General features: G+C 37.4%; 1 protein-coding gene across 1 annotated transcript in view; it reads left to right on the top strand.

Annotated features, from left to right (window-relative positions):
* The first annotated feature begins 566 nt into the window (after positions 1–566).
* LOC135216596 (uncharacterized) overlaps positions 567–20,208 on the top strand; it is a 987,502-nt gene continuing 967,860 nt past the window's right edge. The window contains 1 exon segment of the mRNA XM_064251975.1: positions 567–622. The gene's annotated coding sequence lies outside the window, so the exon portion shown is untranslated.

Raw genomic sequence — 20,208 nt, 5'->3', positions numbered from 1 at the left:
CTCCATTTACTTTTTTTAGAGAAATGGGTTTAACCAGCACTTTTGATAAGATGAATGTGAACTTCACCAAACACACAAAATTGTTTCAGAGAACTGTTATATCCATTGTGCTCCATAGCTTTAAAACTAATACATTTACTTACTGAAGTTTTGCTTCTGTTGATAACTCTTAAGCCAAAGTCATTTCATGTCAAACACAAAACACTGTTGTTCCAATGAAAATACAAAATAGTACCGTATTGCCCTGTGTAGGAGTATTCCTCAGCGAAGTGGAAGCTGTCAGTGAAACAGGTAACAAGGAGGTTAATTGGAGGTAAGTGCGTGAATAAAAGGGGAACCCCTCCTTCCCACGTAGGATGGCTGTAGTTGTTTCAGTTGCAGTAACCTCAAATTATGAAATAATTGGTGTTTTTTGCTTGCTACGTGGAATTCCTGGTCTTATATTTTCAAGGGTTTTCAGTGTTACCATAAAATGCTAATGGATGAAGTAATAATTTCCTAATTTTTAAATTATTATTATTACTATTTTGTTTTCCCCCCAAAATTTAATTAATTCCCTTTTACAGGTAATTATCAAAGTGGTTGGTTGAGCGGATGGTGATGTGCTGAAGTCCGTGTCGTTGTGAGTATTTGCCATTATTCTAGCATTTCAAGATGTGTAAAGTGTAGAAATCAGGATTTTAAAAATATCCGCAAGCAATACGTTTTGCGGCTATATTGCCACTCCATTGTTTGTGTTTCTAGTGGTAGCTAGTATACATAAGTAAACAGCCTAGTATAGCACCTCAGAATTTACAGCAAAGCGTATTCCTTATCGGTCTAACTAACAGCAGGGAAGTTATGTCAGTCCGGCTGTTAGGTAGCAAGATTACTTGAAAATTTATTTTTATTTTCCCTTATTGGGGAGTTAGCCTTTAGACTACTTTGTTGTCGTTGTTGATGTTGTTTGGGAATAGGAAAGGCCTATGGGGAGCCTACAAAGGTCAGAAAAAAAGTGTTTCGTGTCGAGTTAAAGATACATTAATTTTAGGATAGGATATTTATGATTTATTTATAGCAATGAAAATGTAAAAAAAATTAATAATGTGCATGTTAAATAGTACAGAAAAATTATTTCTAATTAAATATTGTGTATTATTTTTTTTTTCGTTGGTGAAACCAGGATCTCCTTGACAACAGATTTTAGCACGTTTTAGTTTACTTCAAAAGTTAGGTACATAATGTTTACAATATTTGCGTGAGTGGAAAATATTGCACGCTTCTCGAGTAAGCTGGGAGTCGGATCACTCCTTGTTCTTAAAGAATCTTAGTGGCGCAGCATTTGAAGTCGAGCGATTCATACTTGCAGTAGGAGACTAGTTTTTCGTTATTGTTAGTATGTATGTGTAACCGAGATGGTAAAGGGAAGTTTAGTATGGATCAGTACAAACCTGAACAAGTCGAGGTGAGGTGATTTTGCAGGGTTTTAGTTGAAGGGGGTCAGTGCAGCGTGTAGTGTCTGTTGGTGATATGGGAAAGATCGAAATATCGATATACCTAAAATTGTTACGAATCTTTGTAGATACTACCAAGGTATATAGATACTATATACCTTGGTAAAACGGAAAACATTGAAAGGTTATGAACAAACAGAACTACGCCGTTTTTGAAAAGAAGCGATAAACCAGTTCCTTGAAAGAAAAAGAAAATGTACGCTCTTTCATTGTAGCACACAAGTAACATATTGAAATGAAACTAGAGATATTTCCAAATTCCAGTATATTCCTTTTGTATTAAAAAAAAAGTTACTGGTACTCCTGAATGTTTCGGAGTTGTGCTGATATTTTTATGAGTAATTAAAAGTTACGAACGGAGGCCGATATCCAGAACTATGAAATCCTTTGTATGCCTAATTGAGCGTGTCATCCTGGTTATGCTTGGATTGATTTCAACAGATAGGTTACCCGTTTGAAAATACAGCACTTCAGGCTGGTCTCTCTCTCTCTCTCTCTCTCTCTCTCTCTCTCTCTCTCTCTCTCGATGTAATAGCGTGGTGGTAGTAGTACGTTTAGTTCACGACTAGACTATCCTTGTTTGACTCTCGTACCATACAAGAAGGGCCGAGTGGGCACTTTAGCAGAGTCGTCCATGTTTCTGCTAATCTGAGCTGTACATTTTGTACCTCCTTGTTAGTCGATTGTTGCGAGTTGCGTCCAGGGTGGAGTGAGAGAGGGAGAGAGACTACGCATGTGTTCATTGATTAAAGGGAGGACCTCGACCAGTTAATCGTCACCCCTACTTTGGTGAAACCATTCGTAAGATTCTCTCTCTCTCTCTCTCTCTCTCTCTCTCTCTCTCTCTCTCTCTCTCTCTCTCATGAGCTGCAGTTTGATTCGCGCCATTTACCTATCCGCATTTATACTGTGAATCTCACCTGCTGTCTCGATTGCCGTACAGTTTTCTTGGACTTGAACGGTGGGTCGGCTCCTACTCTCATACCATGGTTTTGACAATAAATTACGGTTTTTTTTTTTTTTTCACATAAACTTATATGTACATGGGAATGTGTAGTTTGTCTTGCATATGAACGGTTAGTAGAAGTTTGATAAGCAATTTAATGGGTTTAAAACTTATATGTGAATTGTGGGTACATACTCAAAAACAGCGGTGATACTTTCTACTTGTTTTGCACAACTTCTGTACTGATTTCAACGACAAGAGCAACCGCCATAACAATAACAGTTTTTTCTACATCAGAATGATTGATTTTCATCCCCTTTTTTTATTGTGCTGCCTTTCAGAAGAGCCTCTGGTTCTAAGAGGACTTTTTCATGTTTAGGGAGGCATTTCATTCGATGAGCATTTTCCTTTTGTAATGTTCCAGTCTGTGCTGAATGTTTGTTTATATCTTCTTTGTTGCTATGACTTTGGGCACAGATGATTGATCCAGAGATTTTTAATGGCCAGCGCTTGTGTTATTGCTGCACTCCCCTTCACTGTGTACGTACATAGAACTTGGTGGTCGAGTGTCCTCAGCCCTGAAGACTTGAGATGCATTCTCCGAATACTGAGATGAAAGAGGTAACTACTTGCTCTTCAGGGCTCGGGGTTGAGAGTTGTGTATAAAAATAGTAAAATTTCAAAGATTGTAGAGGGAGCTGAGTATCTGGAAAATAAGATATTAGCAAGGATTAAAAAAAATTAGCAATTTTTACTTTTGGGAAGAATTGTTTATTACGTTATTTGTGAATGGTACCTGAAAAATTGTCAAGATTTTTCCTTATTAGCAAAAAAGTATCAATTTTCACTGTTGATTATCTTTATTGTTTCAAAGTTAGTTTGCGTGAATTAGCTGGAAAAGTAGGGGTGCTTTAATCTAAGAGTAACGCAGTTCATTTGATGTCTGTATTATACCTTGAAGCAGATACAACTAAAGCTGATTGATTTCTGTCCTTTTGTGTGTGTATGTTTGTGTTTGGTATAGGTTTGGGTTAATGCATCATCCATCATTATTTGACTAAGCTAATGTATGAAAAAGTTGGAAATGTCTCTACGACCAAAGAAAAAGTGAGTAGTGGAATATCCGAGCCGAATAGTAATGCAGGGCTAAGGACATATGTTTGTTTTTCTCTCTAAATGTTTTTCTTTTCCTTCATAAAGATATAGGAAGATTCTGATGATTGGTCCTATTATTGCCCCTGGTGGGCTGGCTACGTAGGATTACCTTGGGGGATTGTTACGACCCCTAGGAGGCCGTTCTGCAGATTCTTTTCAAGATGTTATTGAGAGACCGTAGGCAGTAATAATGCAACACAATCATCCTCACCACGTTGAAAAAGAACTCTGCCCATCCCAACATCACTGGCATCTTCGGCAATAATGAAAGGCTTCTGAAAATTAGGCGAAATCAATATAGGGTTGGACACAAATAACATTTTAAATTTTAGAAATGATTCTTCACATTCAGAAGACCAGGCAAACCTTTGTCCTTTCTTCTGTAAACCAGAGTCTGTGCATTGTCAGAGAAGTTGCAAACAAGTCAATGGTAGCATCCCATCATACCTAATACTTTACACAATTCTCTAACATTTCACGGTCTCTTCAAAGTAATAATGGCTTCAAGATTAGCTTGTTTCGGGGCTACTTGACCCAAGCCAATCTCATGACCTAAATAAATAACCTTCGCTTTGCCAAATTCACATTTCCCGAGGTTCACCACAAGGCCTGCAGCTTGCAATGCCTCGAACACCTTCCTTAACCTAACCACATGGGTTCGCCAGTCATTGCTATGAACCACAAGGTCATCAATATAAATCTCGGTACCATCCAGCCCACAAATAACCCTGTTCATTAAACGCTGGAAGGTACAGGCAGCATTTTTCAACCTGAAGGGCATAACTTTACACTCATATAACCCAAATTTTGTTACAAAAGCAGAGCAGTTAAGCGAACCTGCCAATAACCCATTAATAAATCTAACTTGATAATAAATTTTGAAGGTCCTATCTGATCGAGACAATCCTCAATACGAGGGAGTGGAAAAGTCATTTTTGTACTGGCGTTTACCCTCCTATAATCCACACACATCCGGAACTTAACGTCAGGTTTCTGTACTAGGACTATAGGGGAACTCTAAGGACTGACTGAAGGTTGGACAAGATCATGCTCCAGTATGCATTTAATTTCCTCTTCTACTATAGCACGTTTCTCAGGGTTCAGTCGATATGGACGCTGCTTATCTGGCAAAGCACTGCTCACATCAACATCATGCTGGAGTAAGCTCGTCCGCCCCAGAGAGTCCTGAAACAAGTCGGGAAAGGACATACTAATTTCATTATGTCATCTCTCTGAGATGCCTCCAAATGCTCAAAACCAGTTTTTAAAATTTCTAATTTCTGAAGGTTATCACCAAGAGCATCTGAGGACACCTGATCGAAAAAGTCATCTTCAATGTCACGAACAGGTTTTACAATACTAGTAACCGGTTCATAGACTATAGACAGAGAGTCCAGTCTACTAGTAACATAAGATTTCAACTGATTTATATGAAAAATATGGCACTTCCTCTGAGTACCAGGAGCTTCAATTTCATAATTGACATCTGATAACTTGCTTAAGACCTTCCAGGGCCCCTTAAACCTAGGCTCAAGGAAGTTATCGGAGTCTGTGCTCAAGACTAATACCAATTCCCCTGGTTCAAAGGAGTGTACCTTACTCTTTCTATCAAATTTAAATTTCATATTAGACTGTGAAGAGGACAAATTCTCTAGGGCAAACTTCCAAGCTACCGATAAATTTTGTCTTAATTCATCCACCACCTTTCCCACGCTCTTCTCTCCCTTTTTACCAGTTTTCAATCATTCATGGAAAATGTCCAAAGGACCCCGGATCATGTCCAAAACCCAAGTCAAATGGAGCAATGCCCTTGGAAGAGTTGGGGTGATTTCGGATGGCAGAGAGAGCAAAGGGAATGGCCAGTTCAGCACTAACCTTTAAATACCTTACTTGTAAAATTCGTTCCACAGTCAGATTCAATTTTACAAGGAAGCCCAAATCTAGAAAAGAATTCCACCATGCCCTCACAAACGTTTTGACTGAAGACTTTACTCCTGGCCACCAAAACATTCTAATCAAATTATGAAAGGTTTTACATATACCAAAATGGCCAGCAAAAGAGTCTTCATGAGCCAAGCTCAACACCGGGCAAGCAGTGATTGAAACTATTGGGAAAACTTCTTGACCCTTCTCATTATTGCATAGATTATTACCTAGGATACTGCCAATCCTTGGTACTGGCAGACTCTCTTACACAGCTAATTCAACAATTCTATTGTAGCCTGGGAAAGCTACTTCCACCTGTATTAAAGGGGCAGATACTAAGGTGTCTGGAAACCCACCCAGGACTACATATTCACCTGGAAAAGGAACCAAATTCTTTATCGAATCTGCTAATACCAGGGATCTAGCTGACCCAGTATCTCTCAAAAATTTCACATCTAGATAACCTGATGGGATCTTTATTTTTCCCTCCCACACATACTTATTAAAAAATCACAAATTAGGACTTGACCTATCAACAGGGTAGTTAGCCCCCCGCTCAGAAACCTTTTTGTCACAAACTAGATTACTGTTAGGTTTTCCCTCGCTCATCTTACCAATCAAAGATACAGGAGCCCTATTATTGCCATTTCTGTTCCTTAGCAAATATCTCCTCCCTGTATTACATTGTGCCTGCCTGTGCCCTGGTTTATTGCACCGATAACAATTACTACGGAGAGGGTTATCTTTGACCGAGACCGTCTTGTCACTATTGGAAAAGACTAGTGAGCGCTCCTCTAGAAACTTTCCCTGTCACATTACTATTTCTATTAGATACCTCACCATTACTAACTTTTTTACCAAAATTATTTAATCTAGAGGACGGAGAAGTGGAATTGGACGACCCGAAATTGTCGAACCCAGTCTTATGGGTTAGTACAAATTCATTGGAAACTTGGGCAGCCTTGGCAAGATTCACTGCTTTTGCCTCCTCCAGACGCATTTTTAGCTCCCTACCACAAACCTTCTTAAACTCTTCGAGTAACTAAAGCTTTCTCACAGAGGAGAAAGAAACAACCTGATGACTCTTAAGCCAATCGTCAAATTGCTCCTCCTTGAGATGAGCATATTCAACAAAGTCATAGTAGGAGTTTTGTTTACTTTTCTGAATTTGAGGTGAAAGGCCTCACGGACTAATTCATAGGCCCTGAGAACTAAAGCCTTAACCTTAGCAAAGTCTCTAGCCATTCCCTCTTCTAAAGCATTATACACCCTAATGGCTTTGCCCACTAACCTACGCTGGATAAGCACTGTCCACATTTCAGTGGGCCAAGCCAACCGGGATGCAACCCTTTTAAAAGCTTTGAAAAACTCTTGACACATTGAGTTCATCAATAAATGGGCTCTAATTTGAGGGCAGCCCTAATATTAAAACTATCTTGGCCAAAATTACTAGGGGTACCAACCTAGTTGGACCGACCCTGAATCCTAGCCAGGTCCAACTTTACATTAGCCATCTCCAACTCATGTTTCCTGGCTCATTCATTTTCCTCATGTTCCAGTTTTAACAACTCAATGGATTTGCAAATCAATTTATATTCTCCCTCCTCCTGGCTCATGCCTGAACGAGATGGATCATTATTCACCACGGGATCACTAGCAAGAAAGGGGTTAGTAGATTTGTTCAGCTCAACAGGAAAATTGGCTGGGGTCTTATAAATAAGCTGTACAGGAGGAGGGCCCTCAAACAGAGACAAACCTGGATTTATACTAACACCATCTACTCAGAAACACTGTCCGTGTCCGTATCACTTTCCAATACCGGAGCCAAATCTTCCCATTCAGCCAAACCTAAGGCTACCTTTGCCTCCACTAGTTTTAACAAGTAAGCCCTTGTATCCATGGACTTATAAGGATCACCCAACCACTGTGCACACTGGATTAGGTAATTTTTACTAAGGATGTGCAAATATTTAATGCAATCCGTTGATCCCAAAAACTCACCAGGATTGAAAGTAAGGTCCTCCATGATTATGGACAAATAAGGAGGGGAGGATAATACTTAATATATATATATATAACAACCTAAATAGATATTATCAAATTAACTTAGTGCTGCCCCACAAACACACACACACTGTGCACCTGTGTATGATCCTGTCATGGTCGCCACTCTGTTACGACCCCTAGGAGGCCATTCTGCAGATTCTTTTCAAGATGTTATTGAGAGACCGTAGGCAGTAATAATGCAACACAGTGAATGGGAATTTGGTAAACAAACACCAAGAAAACTAACAATATTTATTATAAAAACAATAGAAATAAAGAAAATATTACACTCGACCAAGGCTGATTTGAAAGTACAAACTAAATTATTTACACTTATGTGACAGGGATGTTCTCTTCTGACAATTTGTTCTCTCTCTCTCTCTCTCTCTCTCTCTCTCTCTCTCTCTCTCTCTCTCTCTCTCTCTCTCTCTGCAGCAGTCTAACCACCCTGCTACTTACAGCAAACAATGCACACCAACTTTCAAGGAAGAGGGCACAGAACGATCCGGCCATGTCTGATATTGAAACTGGAACATCTGAAACCCTATATCTTAAGGAGATCTTGTCTCAAAGGAACCTTCATATGTCGAGTTACTTGATTAACAGCTTTAGGTTGTCGTAAGTAAAGGGATATCCGTGCAGATCTGCTTAAAAAATAAATTGCGCTGGTCATGCTGATTTTAAGTCGGAGTTGGCTTTGTAAACTGTACCAGCTCTTAGCAAGTAATATTAGAATGCAGACGCAAAACCTAGATTCTGCTTTACATAGCTAAAGCTAAGGTCACTGATTAAGAAACATCAGTAGTTTGGATTAAAGAAAGACAGTTATGTGTATGAGAAAAGATAAATTATTTTCATGTTTTGGGAAGCTTTGAGTGTTTTTTCCTTTTCATTAAGTCGTTGAACTTTATTTATATAATACGCGTATATGCTTACTTTAACGTCTCATTGTTTTCATCATAAAATTATGGTTATTTGTTGTTTGTGTTCCAGTTTGATTTTTTTTACGTGTATGTGACATAGAATAATTTTTTCATTCTTTCCATCGTTACTGTAGTGCCCAGTGTTGATGGGGAAATATCCAGTCATTCGTCGGGACTGCGAAAACTGAGGCTCGATTATCATGCAGAGAAAAATGGTTTGAATCTACAAGTGTTCGAGTGGAAGAGATGGAAGAGGGGATTAAGAGGACTTTTTATTCTAGAACTTAATCCAACCGGGTCGGTATAATAGGGCAGGTGTCACAAATAATTTGTGAGAGAGTTTCAGTGCTATTCATGACGGGGATAGAGAAGACTTACTCGTGGCTATTCATTGTGAGGAAAGAAAAAAGGAGACCGACGGACAGGAACAGAAAGCAATATGTTAACGCCATCATTCACGCAGCTCTTGTGCAAGTGGTTGCAAATTTCGGACGTAAATTGGCAATTACTGCATGTAAATAAGACTTAAGCATTTATGCCAGTGCGTGAAAGAAAGGCCAGCTTATCACGAACCAGGAACTGAAGGGGCGTTTTCACATTACACTGATGTGGTATTTCAGTTCTGCCTATGAATATGGTAGACAATTTTCACTTCACAAAGTGCTTACGTTGTTTGATTAGACGCTTAAGTTGAAGTATGAACGTGTGTGTGTGTGTGTGTGTTGGTGTGTGTGTATGTATGTGTGATTTGTGTGGATGTTTCATGTATAGGCGTAAGTTTTATTACCCTAGCTTTTCTGATTTCAGTATATACAGCGCTATACAACGTAAACCAGTCAGTCAGCAAATCTCTTATATAACAGTGCGTGCATCCTAGTCATATGATAGAAATCAATTCCTTTAATCTATTAGGCACAGTTGTCAAGATGCAAAAACTACTGTGCCTTTCGAATCGTAAGGCATACATTGACTCCGTCGAAGTTGATTGCCTCACCGGTTTAGGCCATTAGATATTTTTCTAGATTTAATGGAAACAGATACTTCCCAATTACCGACGGACTAGCGCTGGTAATTTATTTTGGGTCCATATGTCCTTGCTCTGGTGGGTATATCCCAAAATTAGGACAGAGAGAGAGAGAGAGAGAGAGAGAGAGAGAGAGAGAGAGAGAGAGAGAGAATATTGCTTGAAGTCTGTGTTTATCAGTTTTCGATCCCAGACAGTTTGACCTGAATCGGATCCAATTTGACCTAAATCTTTAGAGTTTGTGTCTCAACTGTTATGACTTTTCGTTGTCCTGTGGGAAGGCTTAATTTCTAAATACCATTTTACTTAGTGTGCTTATTTTCTCCTCGCGACGTTTTGCCATAGTTTGTTTTTGTATTTTGTAAAACTTGGCTAGATCCGCAAATGTAGTTATAATCAAACGTTTGCTCCAATAACGTTCAGCGGGTTTTAATAGCAATATCCTTCTGCCGCAGCAGGAGTTGGTAGGTAATAATGCCTGTAATCCGACACTTTCCGTCCTAGTGTTTGTCTATGCAAAAGAGATGAACTGCATTAGCTCTGCCCTTGACTTAATCTCGGGCAGATGATTCATTCTGGAGAGGGATTTTCCTCGGCAGTGTCATCTAATCTATTTTTAGATTTTCTTTACTTCAACCTTTTTCTTTTCTTTTATTTTTTGAAGATAAGAGATTAAAAGCGTTCTCATCTCGAGCAAACTCATTACTTTTCTAGTGTCATGTGTCGTTGGCAAACGTGCAAGGGGATTACTACCCGGATCAGTGGCAAGAAAAGGAAATTGGGAATCTTTGTTGCTTTTCTTCTTGAAGTTTGCAACGTGGGCAAATATTCTAGAGTTGGACTCAACTTTGATGATATTTTAAGGGAATGAAGGGTAATGAAATGCGTGTACTCCATTTGATTAAATCCATTAACATGTGTAGTCGCTTAACTAGATGTATAAACAGGTCTCTCTCTCTATACAGTGCACGTGAATATGTGCGATATTTACAAAAACATTTTCAATAATTCGGGGGAGCCAAGGGGTAAACTGCGTAAGAAATATTTTATGGTTTCGGTGAATTATGCTTCCTTTTACGTTCGAGACTTATGGCTGCGGATTTATCTTCTGGTTGCTTATTTTTCTCATGGCTATCATGTCGACTTTTGGGTTGGAATCCGCCGTTTTATTCGAGAAATTTTTGTTTCTCCTTTTGAGTCTGAGTTTGCTTAGCGTATTTTGTAAACCGATCTGTCGGGCTTCGAAGATGCCGTAGTAAAGAGAGAAGAGAGGACGAGAGACGACTAGAAGTAGTAGGGAGAATAGACTGTGACGAAACGATGAAGCAAGATAAAGAGAGAGAGAGAGAGAGAGAGAGAGAGAGAGAGAGAGAGAGTAATGACTTACTGGTTATATTTTATTGCATAGGTATGTGCAAAAAGATTTAAATTCCATTTATGCATTTCGTTAGTCATACTTCATTGCTTAATTTCGATTCATTCACTGTGGAGTTGATAAAGTTTCTGGAATTTTAGAATGCTTAAATGAGGTCAGAACGCTTTCAGTTTACTCTCTTAAGGGGGTTGGGGCGAGTTGAAAGTGGATTAAAATGTTTCGACTATAGACGGTTATACTGTAAACCCCCTTTAAGGACATGTTTATTACCTTAAAACTTTTAGTTGTTCAGTGTTTATAAACTTCCTATTCTGTTTAGGTTGCCAAAGTTGATAAAACTTGGATGTAAAGATCGAGTTGGATGGTATAAGTTGGACGAGATATATTTAATGTCAAATTGCTTTTAAAGCTTTTGTTTTGTCTAATGATAACGCCACATCATTGCTTCAAGTTGCGTGGCTGTGCAAATGGGAGAAAGTGTTTTTTTTTCTCAGTATTTTCCCATTTCAGTGTAGTGAATTTTAATAGGTATTTTGAGCTTTGGTATGTGAAGATGACATGTACCTCGCAAATACTTAAATTACGGAATAAATCACTAACAAAAGGAGAAAATTATGACTTGTGAAGAAAGAAAATTGCTCAGGTTTATTCTGCGAAATATATACCAACATTTCAGATAATAGGATTATGAAAGTAAAGTTCATGAATAAAAGAAAAGTTCATACTTATGATTAATTGATATTAGTAGATAAATAAATGCAATTAACTGAGAAGTTATAGTCGCTAAAACTACAGCTAGTTGAATAGCATTTTTTTTTTATTTTTCTTCCCTGGTACATACTACGTGGAGGAGAATTTTTGTATTCTTTCCAAACGTAGTTATCTGGTATTTCTGAACGTGACTGAAGAGCTTTGAGGCCTAGTGATAATAACTCGTGAAGGCAAGTGTTTGAGTTAAAGAAATTGCTTTCATTGTCATCTTTTGTTACGGCTGGTTAATCGAGATGCTTGTATGAAATAGGATTCATCAATAAATTTATATATTCCTTTATGTTATTAAGCAAGACATTTTCTCTTTAGTAGACTGTATCGTCGGAATATGGATCCTCAGATAAATTATCATTGTTGTACATTATGGCATAAAAAAAGGATTTTTTTTATTGTCATATTTGTTTGTTGGATAAAATGAAAAATACCAATGAAAAGACTGGATATTTTGAAATGTTGGTAAGGATGGCACGATTGCGCTTTCTTCACTTATATCAGTGGAACAACACCCACATTTGTCAAAAAAGATTTGTGAAGTCAGTGAAACTTGAATGAATATGGTCAAAGAGTAAGATTGAGATAAGTGGAGTTTGAAAGTGAAAAGCTTATGAAATTTGCCTTAGAATTAGAAAAATTGTTCAGTTTTGTTCAGAGTTGCTTTTCTTCATGTTATTCCATTCTATCATGAAAGCTAAAGTTAATGCATAGTTTTTTTCTTATCCGTTTGGGGTGCTCGCCTTGGAGACAGTATTGTTCAGAATAAGTGCAGTTCATAAAAGTACAATATGAATTCTTAGTTGACTGATTTTTTAATTTGATGCATGTTCATTTACATGAATATATTTTCAGTTTCAGTAGATAGGGGTAGTTTCTGTAATCATGTATTCATGTGTCACATTCTCGGAGAATGTTGTAGAATAAGTTTTCCCAAGAAAACGATCATATCTCTATTGGTGCGACATCACTTTTCTTTTTTATCTAAAATAAAGTCACCCCGTCGGTTGCTGTAAAAAAGATGAGATCCCGTTTTTGCCAGCCTCTGTTATCAGCGTGTTTTTCAAATAGGAGAAGGCTTATCTTCAGAATACCCTGTGGAGATGAATTTTTTATTTATTTTTATTGTATTTGAGATTGTAAGAATGGATGGAAAAGTTTATGGTGGCTACTAGACACTAGGCCATATGCTGTTCTGATGGCCGGGAAAATGGTCTTTGCCTCACTGGATAGTCTTTATTTTCATGGAAATTTTTTCTCGTTTCCTGTGTGGTTATGCGAGTTGTACTTGCTTGTTGATTTTATATTTAGATTTTATGATGAAGAAATCGACAGTAGGATTATTAGAATCTATCAGTTCAAGCAAACTTATTTCAGGTAATTTTTTCCATTTTATCATAATGTATAAACTGTAGGCAGTATTATACCATTGTGTTGAATTAATTTGCTGTTGTGGCGCAGTGCTTCATTAGATGAAATTACAGATCGCCAACAGTAATTATAAACATGGTTTGTTTTTCCGGTATTGCTTATTACCCCAGAGGATTCCAGACTCTTGCACCCAATTACAGGAACACTGTATATGTTTTATTTGTTTTATGGCAGCCAGTAGTATTCCGTCAGTGGTGGATGGTCGTAAAAGGCGATGCTCTTTTATTTTTATCTTGGGGAATGGGTCCCGGCCAATAAAACTCGCGTAAGGCTATTTCCCTCGGTCACTCACTGGGAGACCATATGGCAGTCCGCAGAGTAATGAAAGACTCGGGTGCCCTTGGCTCTCCTGAGTGCCGCTGTCAGGTTATCAACTTCATGCCTTTGAAGTCTTTTCTTCAGTCCATTTCATTTTCTGACTTCTTTCCGAGAGGTGATGTAGGATTTTCCTAATTCCCTGTGGTGTTTTGCAGATGTTTGTGGCTCTCGGTAGAAATTGTGCGAGCAGATTTTTGAACTCCGTATGTATTTATAACTCTTGTAGAGATTGCTAGTACTGAACACACAGAAATTTAAATTCTGGGAATTAAGTGTTTGGACTTGTTGCCCTCTATGTAGAGGACGGGAGATTTATTGGGGCAAGACACCTCGAGAAATTGGCTCCTTTCTTTCCCGTGGAAAGAAGTGCATTCAAGGCAATTGGCTTGTTAATCTGTCCAAAGTAAGAATACATAGTTTTTGGAGTATGGCAGTTTCTCGAATTTTATGTAATGCAGAATAACATGAAGAAATTTCTTGAATTTATTCTGACGACATTCATAATTGCTGTTATACATTTGATTTGATTGTTAGTTTCTCCCTCATCGTTTCTGAATACTTCATGAAAATTTTATCTTCAGTTTATGACGGCAAAGATTTCCTTGTCCAGACTTCCGCACCGCCACGAGTTTCTTTCATTTAATTATGAATGAAGTGGATAAGAGAGAATGCGTTTAGAACTATATCTCTGTTTTCTTTGGATTATTCACTGCCGCAAAATTCTGTCGGAAACTATAAACTTTCTGGAATTTCGCTAGCAGTCTCCAAGATTCTCATTTGCTTCAATTTTTCTTATTTTCGGATAAAGTGAGTTGTGAAATATACTAGGTTTGTATAATGTGTAAGTTTTCTTTCCCCTCCCTACGCACATTCTCTCACTTGCCTAGCCCGTCTCCGAAAGCGTCTCTGCAAATTGATTTTTTTATTTGTTTTTATTTTGATTTGTATTTTGCTTGGTAGTGAAAATGGTTATTTATTTCATATCTTCGCAGCGCCTCAGTGGCGTGGTCAGTATGATTTTGGCCTACCACATCGGTGGCCGCGAGGTCGATTCTCGGATATTCCTTTGAGGGGTGAGAGATGTGTATTTCTGGTGATAGAAGTTCACTCTCGACGTGGTTCGAAAGTCACGTAAAGCCGTTGGTCCCGTTGCTTAATAACCACAGGTTCCATGCAACGTAAAAACATCATACAAACAAACAAACAAACAAACATATCTTCGCAGTATTTCATTATCGCAGTAACCTTCGTCCTTGTTATTTGTCTTTTATGTGTGCATCTGTACCTAGAGGAGAACAGTCAAAAGGAGCAGTTCCTTGAACGTTTTCTCAGCAGAGCTCACTCAGTTAAAAATGCTGTTGGTTTGTAGTTTTTCTGTTTCACTTCAAGTATTTCCATTACTTGCTGTGTTCAGTCGGTAGTTGTCTGCATTATCTTTGCTTCATGGCCGTCCATAGGTTTGCATATGTACATTTCCCCATTTTGTTTTAATCTGATTTCTTCGATATCTGGTTTTACATTGTAATTATATTTTCTGCGTATGTTTAGTATGCAGTTCACTGTAAAGGCTACTTAGTCTTGCATATTTGTCCTTCATAGCTGTTCACAGATGAGCATTCCAATATTGATAATGCAGTTTTTTTTTATTATACAATCTCTCTCTTTCAATTTGCAGTCTTCATAATCAACATCAACTCTTGCAGCTTGCACATCTAACCTTCCGTGTACTTGGAAGATTCCCCAGTGCATCTTTTCAGTTCAGATACGTTCTTGTGTGTTACTGTGAGGAGGATTTTTCGTATGTTTTGCAGCTTTGACGATCTCGGTTTACATGCTGCTTAAAGTCTTTCCTTGCTTGCAGTCTTTCCTATCTGCTTTCTTACATGTCTATACTTTCGAGTAGTTCCGATTAACCCTTCTTATAGTAGGATTTTTTTTTTAACACCAGTCTTGCGCCTCTATTCTCTGCAATAATTTTGCCCGTTCAATATTTGTACTTGTATCCTTGCTTTTAGACTCATGTCTTGACTCACTTTTCGGTGTTTGCATGATAAGTGTATTTATAAATTATACAACGAAATGGTCCTGATTTGGTTTCCATGAGAAGGGTTTCGAAACCAAAATTATCTATTTCACTTTCCACAAAGAAAATTGAAAAAAATCTCTTGGAAAACAATCTTTCAAGGGTGAAATATAAAGAAAAATATTAATAAAAGTAGTAATGTCATCTAGATTTCATATGAAGGTATTATTGCATAATCATTTTTTGTTGTAATCCATGGTCTTTGCTGTTTACACGATTCATTTTTTGTTGTCTTGTTTGTGCAGTTTATTTGTTGTGATATCTCCTTAGTGTTTCAGGAATTGTGCGCAGTATACGTTATTAGGAAGTGAACATATTACTTTTTGACAATTTCTCAGCATAATTTGACAAAATTCAATTGCCATATAATTATTCATACATAGGTTACCAAATAATTATTCATAAGGTATGTTTACAAAGTGATTGAAAATGATAATATGTAAAAGCATACCAGTCAGCTTTCCTTATAATATTGCAAGAGAGCTAGGCGCAGACTTTTGCACTGAGTGCATTTTTTTTTATTGAAGTCTAGGAATGATTTTGTTTAGAGAGGTAAACAATTATGAAAGTAAGACTTTTTCCATTTGCCTTTTCTCCGACGAATATGAAGAGCTTGGAGGGTCAAAAACGTTGAAGGGGAGGAACTTGACAACGAGTGATCTATTTTCGGATTCTCTCTCTCTCTCTCTCTCTCTCTCCTCTTGAGCCCATGGAACTCGTGATTGGCAGTGTCTGAAGAATTCCTGGGAAAACGTTTTTTTTTTTTTTTTTTATATATCATGTTCTTAGTCAACGTATTTTTGTTTTTGAATTAAGTGAAATAATATACTTTCGCGACTAAAGCAATGGTCAACGACAGAATGCGATTTAAAAATATTCTAACCAACAACTTATTCGTGAAGTGCGTATGGGGTTCTGTAATATATGTAGTTAATCTCTCAAGGGTTGATCCGTAACTGATGTGATATTTATCCAATGACGTTTCCCGTATAACTGATTTTGTGAGAAATCTTTATGAAACTACTGCTTATGTCCACAGTTATCTTCTCACTCCAGTTTTACCTTCATTTCACCCATCAAAGAATGTTTTTCTTGAGATAATAAGGATACTTCTCTGTGTAAGGTGAAAGGGAATTTTCAAGGAAAAATCGTTAAAGAAAACCAAGAAAAGACCACTTCGTTTTATTTGGACTGCAACAAACTATTCGTGAGGCTCTTGGGCTCTCTCTGGTTCTACGGCCTCATTCTTGATTTTGTGCTTTACCCTTACATTTTTCAAAATTGGGGCTTTGTGCAGGTGAAGGAAGGAAGATCCCAGAAGCTGTGTTAAACGGGTGTACAGAATGGGAGTTTGTATGGAAGGAAATTTCGGCTTGTTGAGTTGAGTCTCGCTTATTGAACTGGAGTGTGGATGTCGAGTGCGAATGAAGTCTAAGAAATGGAAACTGATGAGGTGATTGAGTATCTCGACCTTTCTTTAATAAAATTAAGTGTGGTAACGCAATCTTTCATGCCTTGGCCTCATTATAACTAGAGAAGTTTCCGAGAGGGTAAGATACATAAAACTGAGTGTGAAATAAGAAAAGTAACAAATGTAGGTCGTCAATATCATTAGGTAATGGCTCTGGATAGATTACTTGATCCACTGATGTACGTTTACCTTTTAGCTAAGTTTGATCTTTAATCATATTGCCGTTGGGGGTTAATGCATTTTTTCTTAATATCTTGTGTTTCAAAGGACGTTGTTGCAAAAAGTTTGCGTCAATTTCATTGGATGGTTATAAAACCGAAGACTGGCTTTGCAGATTTGTTCCTTTTTCACCTCGTGGAGATGCAAAGCCCAATAATGGAGAGCCACTGATCACATGTAATTCATTCTTGGGGAAAGCCTGTCGGGTTCCTAAGGTTATTTCACGGCTTTTGCAGGCTTTTTAGGACATGCCATAAGAATTTTCGATTAATCAAACTAACCGAAATAGCCTATGAAGGCACTTAGTTTAACTTGAAAAATAGTGAGGGCTTCGATAAATCGTTTAAATATTATGAGGTTTAAAATGTTGAAAAGGCTTAAAATAGCAAGAAAGGAATTCTAGTCTCCACTGAACAAGGTCTGCCTGACTTTACTTTCCTTATCCTTTAATTCATTTCTCTTTCACTCTTATATTTGTGACAATGCTGTATATGTCAATAATGAATGAGTGTGAAGCTTTCACTATGATTGGTGTAACTTCTGATTCACATCTTACTTTTTAGCAATATCTGGTTAGTGTCACCAGATGCCTCATGGAAGTGAGGTATTGTATGTAAGGCCTCATATATTTATAACGGTAATTAAATTAGCGCCATTCGTTTGATGTCATTTGAGCTTACTGTTCGCCGGAGTGGATGTCTTGCCTCTGCCGTTCATTAGTTGAATAGCAGCACCAATATGTAGTAAATGCCTCGCTGTCGAACTTCTCAGTTCCAGAGGTGCTTTATTCCCCACACCGTTGGACTGTGGAACAGTCTCCCCGAAGATGTACTACTGGAACCTCAAGAGTTCAAGCGAAGTGGCTATCCATTCGAAACAATTCTCTTTGTATTTTAATAATTTACTACTTTTTATCTTGTTATTAATTTATATCTTAATTTATTTTTTCTTTCCTTATAGCTGATCTCTTCTTTATATGTTCTCTATTACCCTCTGAGACTTGTTTCAAGGGAACACCATATTCTTTGGCAACTTGAATTTCCAATCAGTGGCCCTTGTGGGCTTGTTCCATATGAATAGGGTATATGTCGTGAATAATAATTATAACAATGTCATAAATAGAACTAAATTAATTGGAAAGATGCTACATAAGCAGATTCATATGAATGGAAAGACTTTCTTAGGCCTAAGAGGGATGTATGATGTACGTTGGAGAATGGTGATTTATGGTTTTGGAGGGAAAGCGTTATATGGCTAGTATTCATGAATAGCTAAAAGTATTTTATTTCCACATGTGTACACACACACACACACACACACGCACACACACACACACACACACACACATATATATATATATATATATATATATATATATATATATATATACATATATATTCAAGTAATCAAAGTCCACAATTATGTAAAATGTGTATTAAAAATACATAAAAGACGGGAGCTTTCGTCTACTTGATCAGTAGACCTCATCAGCCGTACTGATTTTTCTTTTCAAAAATTATATACAAAAAAGTTACGAAGGACAGGCAGGACTCTGGAAACGTCTCCGAGGGAGATAACCACCAAAACAAACTCTCTTAATTATGTTATTCCCTCGTTCAAATGTCTGGCCAAAAGACGAGCCGATCGTCGTGGTTGAACTACCTCCTCTGTGTGTTCGGCTGTTCCCTCGTCCAAAACTTCTGCATCGGCACCTGCAATGGGGAGACATTTGAACGAGGGAATAACATAATTAAGAGAGTTTGTTTTGGTGGTTATCTCCCTCGGAGACGTTTCCAGAGTCCTGCCTGTCCTTCGTAACTTTTTTGTATATAATTTTTGAAAAGAAAAATCAGTACGGCTGATGAGGTCTACTGATCAAGTAGACGAAAGCTCCCGTCTTTTATGTATTTTTAATACACATTTTACATAATTGTGGACTTTGATTACTTGAAGATTTTCCAGTCACGTTATGGTGATTTTTTGAGATACATACATATATATATATATATATATATATATATATATATATATATATATATATATATATATATATATATATATATAATGTGTGTGTGTGTGTACAGGAAAGAAAGAATACATTTCAGGAGCGAAAACATCACGTGAAATAAATTACCGTAAGGAAAAGAGGTGGCTGCTTTGCTTTATTTACAAGCCTGATATACAGTGAAAGATCCCGAGAAGTAAAAGAGAGCGTTAAGCATAAGGCTCTATTAACTCCATCTGTTGGCGTCTTTACACTCCCTAGAGAAAAGAGAAAAGAGAAAAGTACTTGGTCCAGGAGTCGTGCCTATTTAGTGAGATGTCCAAGAGCGGTGGCTATCTTTCATTCTGTGTTTGTGTATTCCTTAGTGGCTAGATTATATGTAGATTACTATATATTTTTTTCCATCACTGTCGTTCTTATTTATCATAGATGAGTTGGTATGTTAGTTAATGTATATTTCTTTTACATTTATACTTCTCACAGCAAACACATAGTGGCTTGCGTGTGTTTCGCTGTGCGCGCTAAAGGAACCTCATTAATATTTAGTCTCTACAAAAACTGATTATTAGCACCGAAAATTGGTGAAAACAGGCTTTTAATGATCTCGGAATTGATCTTCCCTTTTCACGTCTTCCAAGAATTTGAACTCCTTATTTTAGAGGAAGAAACATCCTTCTGTTCACTATTAAATTTTCATAGACTACAGCTAATTAATCATTTTACTTACGAAGGATTGCTCCTTAAATCACAAATATCGATTTTCTAGATTTTCCGTAATCTTGTGGCTTACATTGGAGTGTTACTTTTTATTTCTATTTTATTTTTTTACTACAGCTACGTGTAAATGTTACAGTCATCAGATGTAACATGACTTAATAGTAAGGTTATTTGTAATAGGAGGAAGAGGAGGCCTGTTAAGTGATTCTTTTTATATAGTATAAATACTGCTCTTAACTTATTATACCCCCTACTGTGATCTTCAGTGACCTCTTATTTATAAATGTTCTAGACCTTGATTCCGTCTGTGGTTT

Source organism: Macrobrachium nipponense, chromosome 6, assembly GCF_015104395.2.
Source record: "Macrobrachium nipponense isolate FS-2020 chromosome 6, ASM1510439v2, whole genome shotgun sequence".
Classification (NCBI taxonomy): Eukaryota; Metazoa; Arthropoda; class Malacostraca; order Decapoda; family Palaemonidae; genus Macrobrachium; species Macrobrachium nipponense.
The sequence above is the reverse complement of the archived record's forward strand: the minus strand, read 5'-3'. Positions and strand labels throughout refer to the sequence as shown.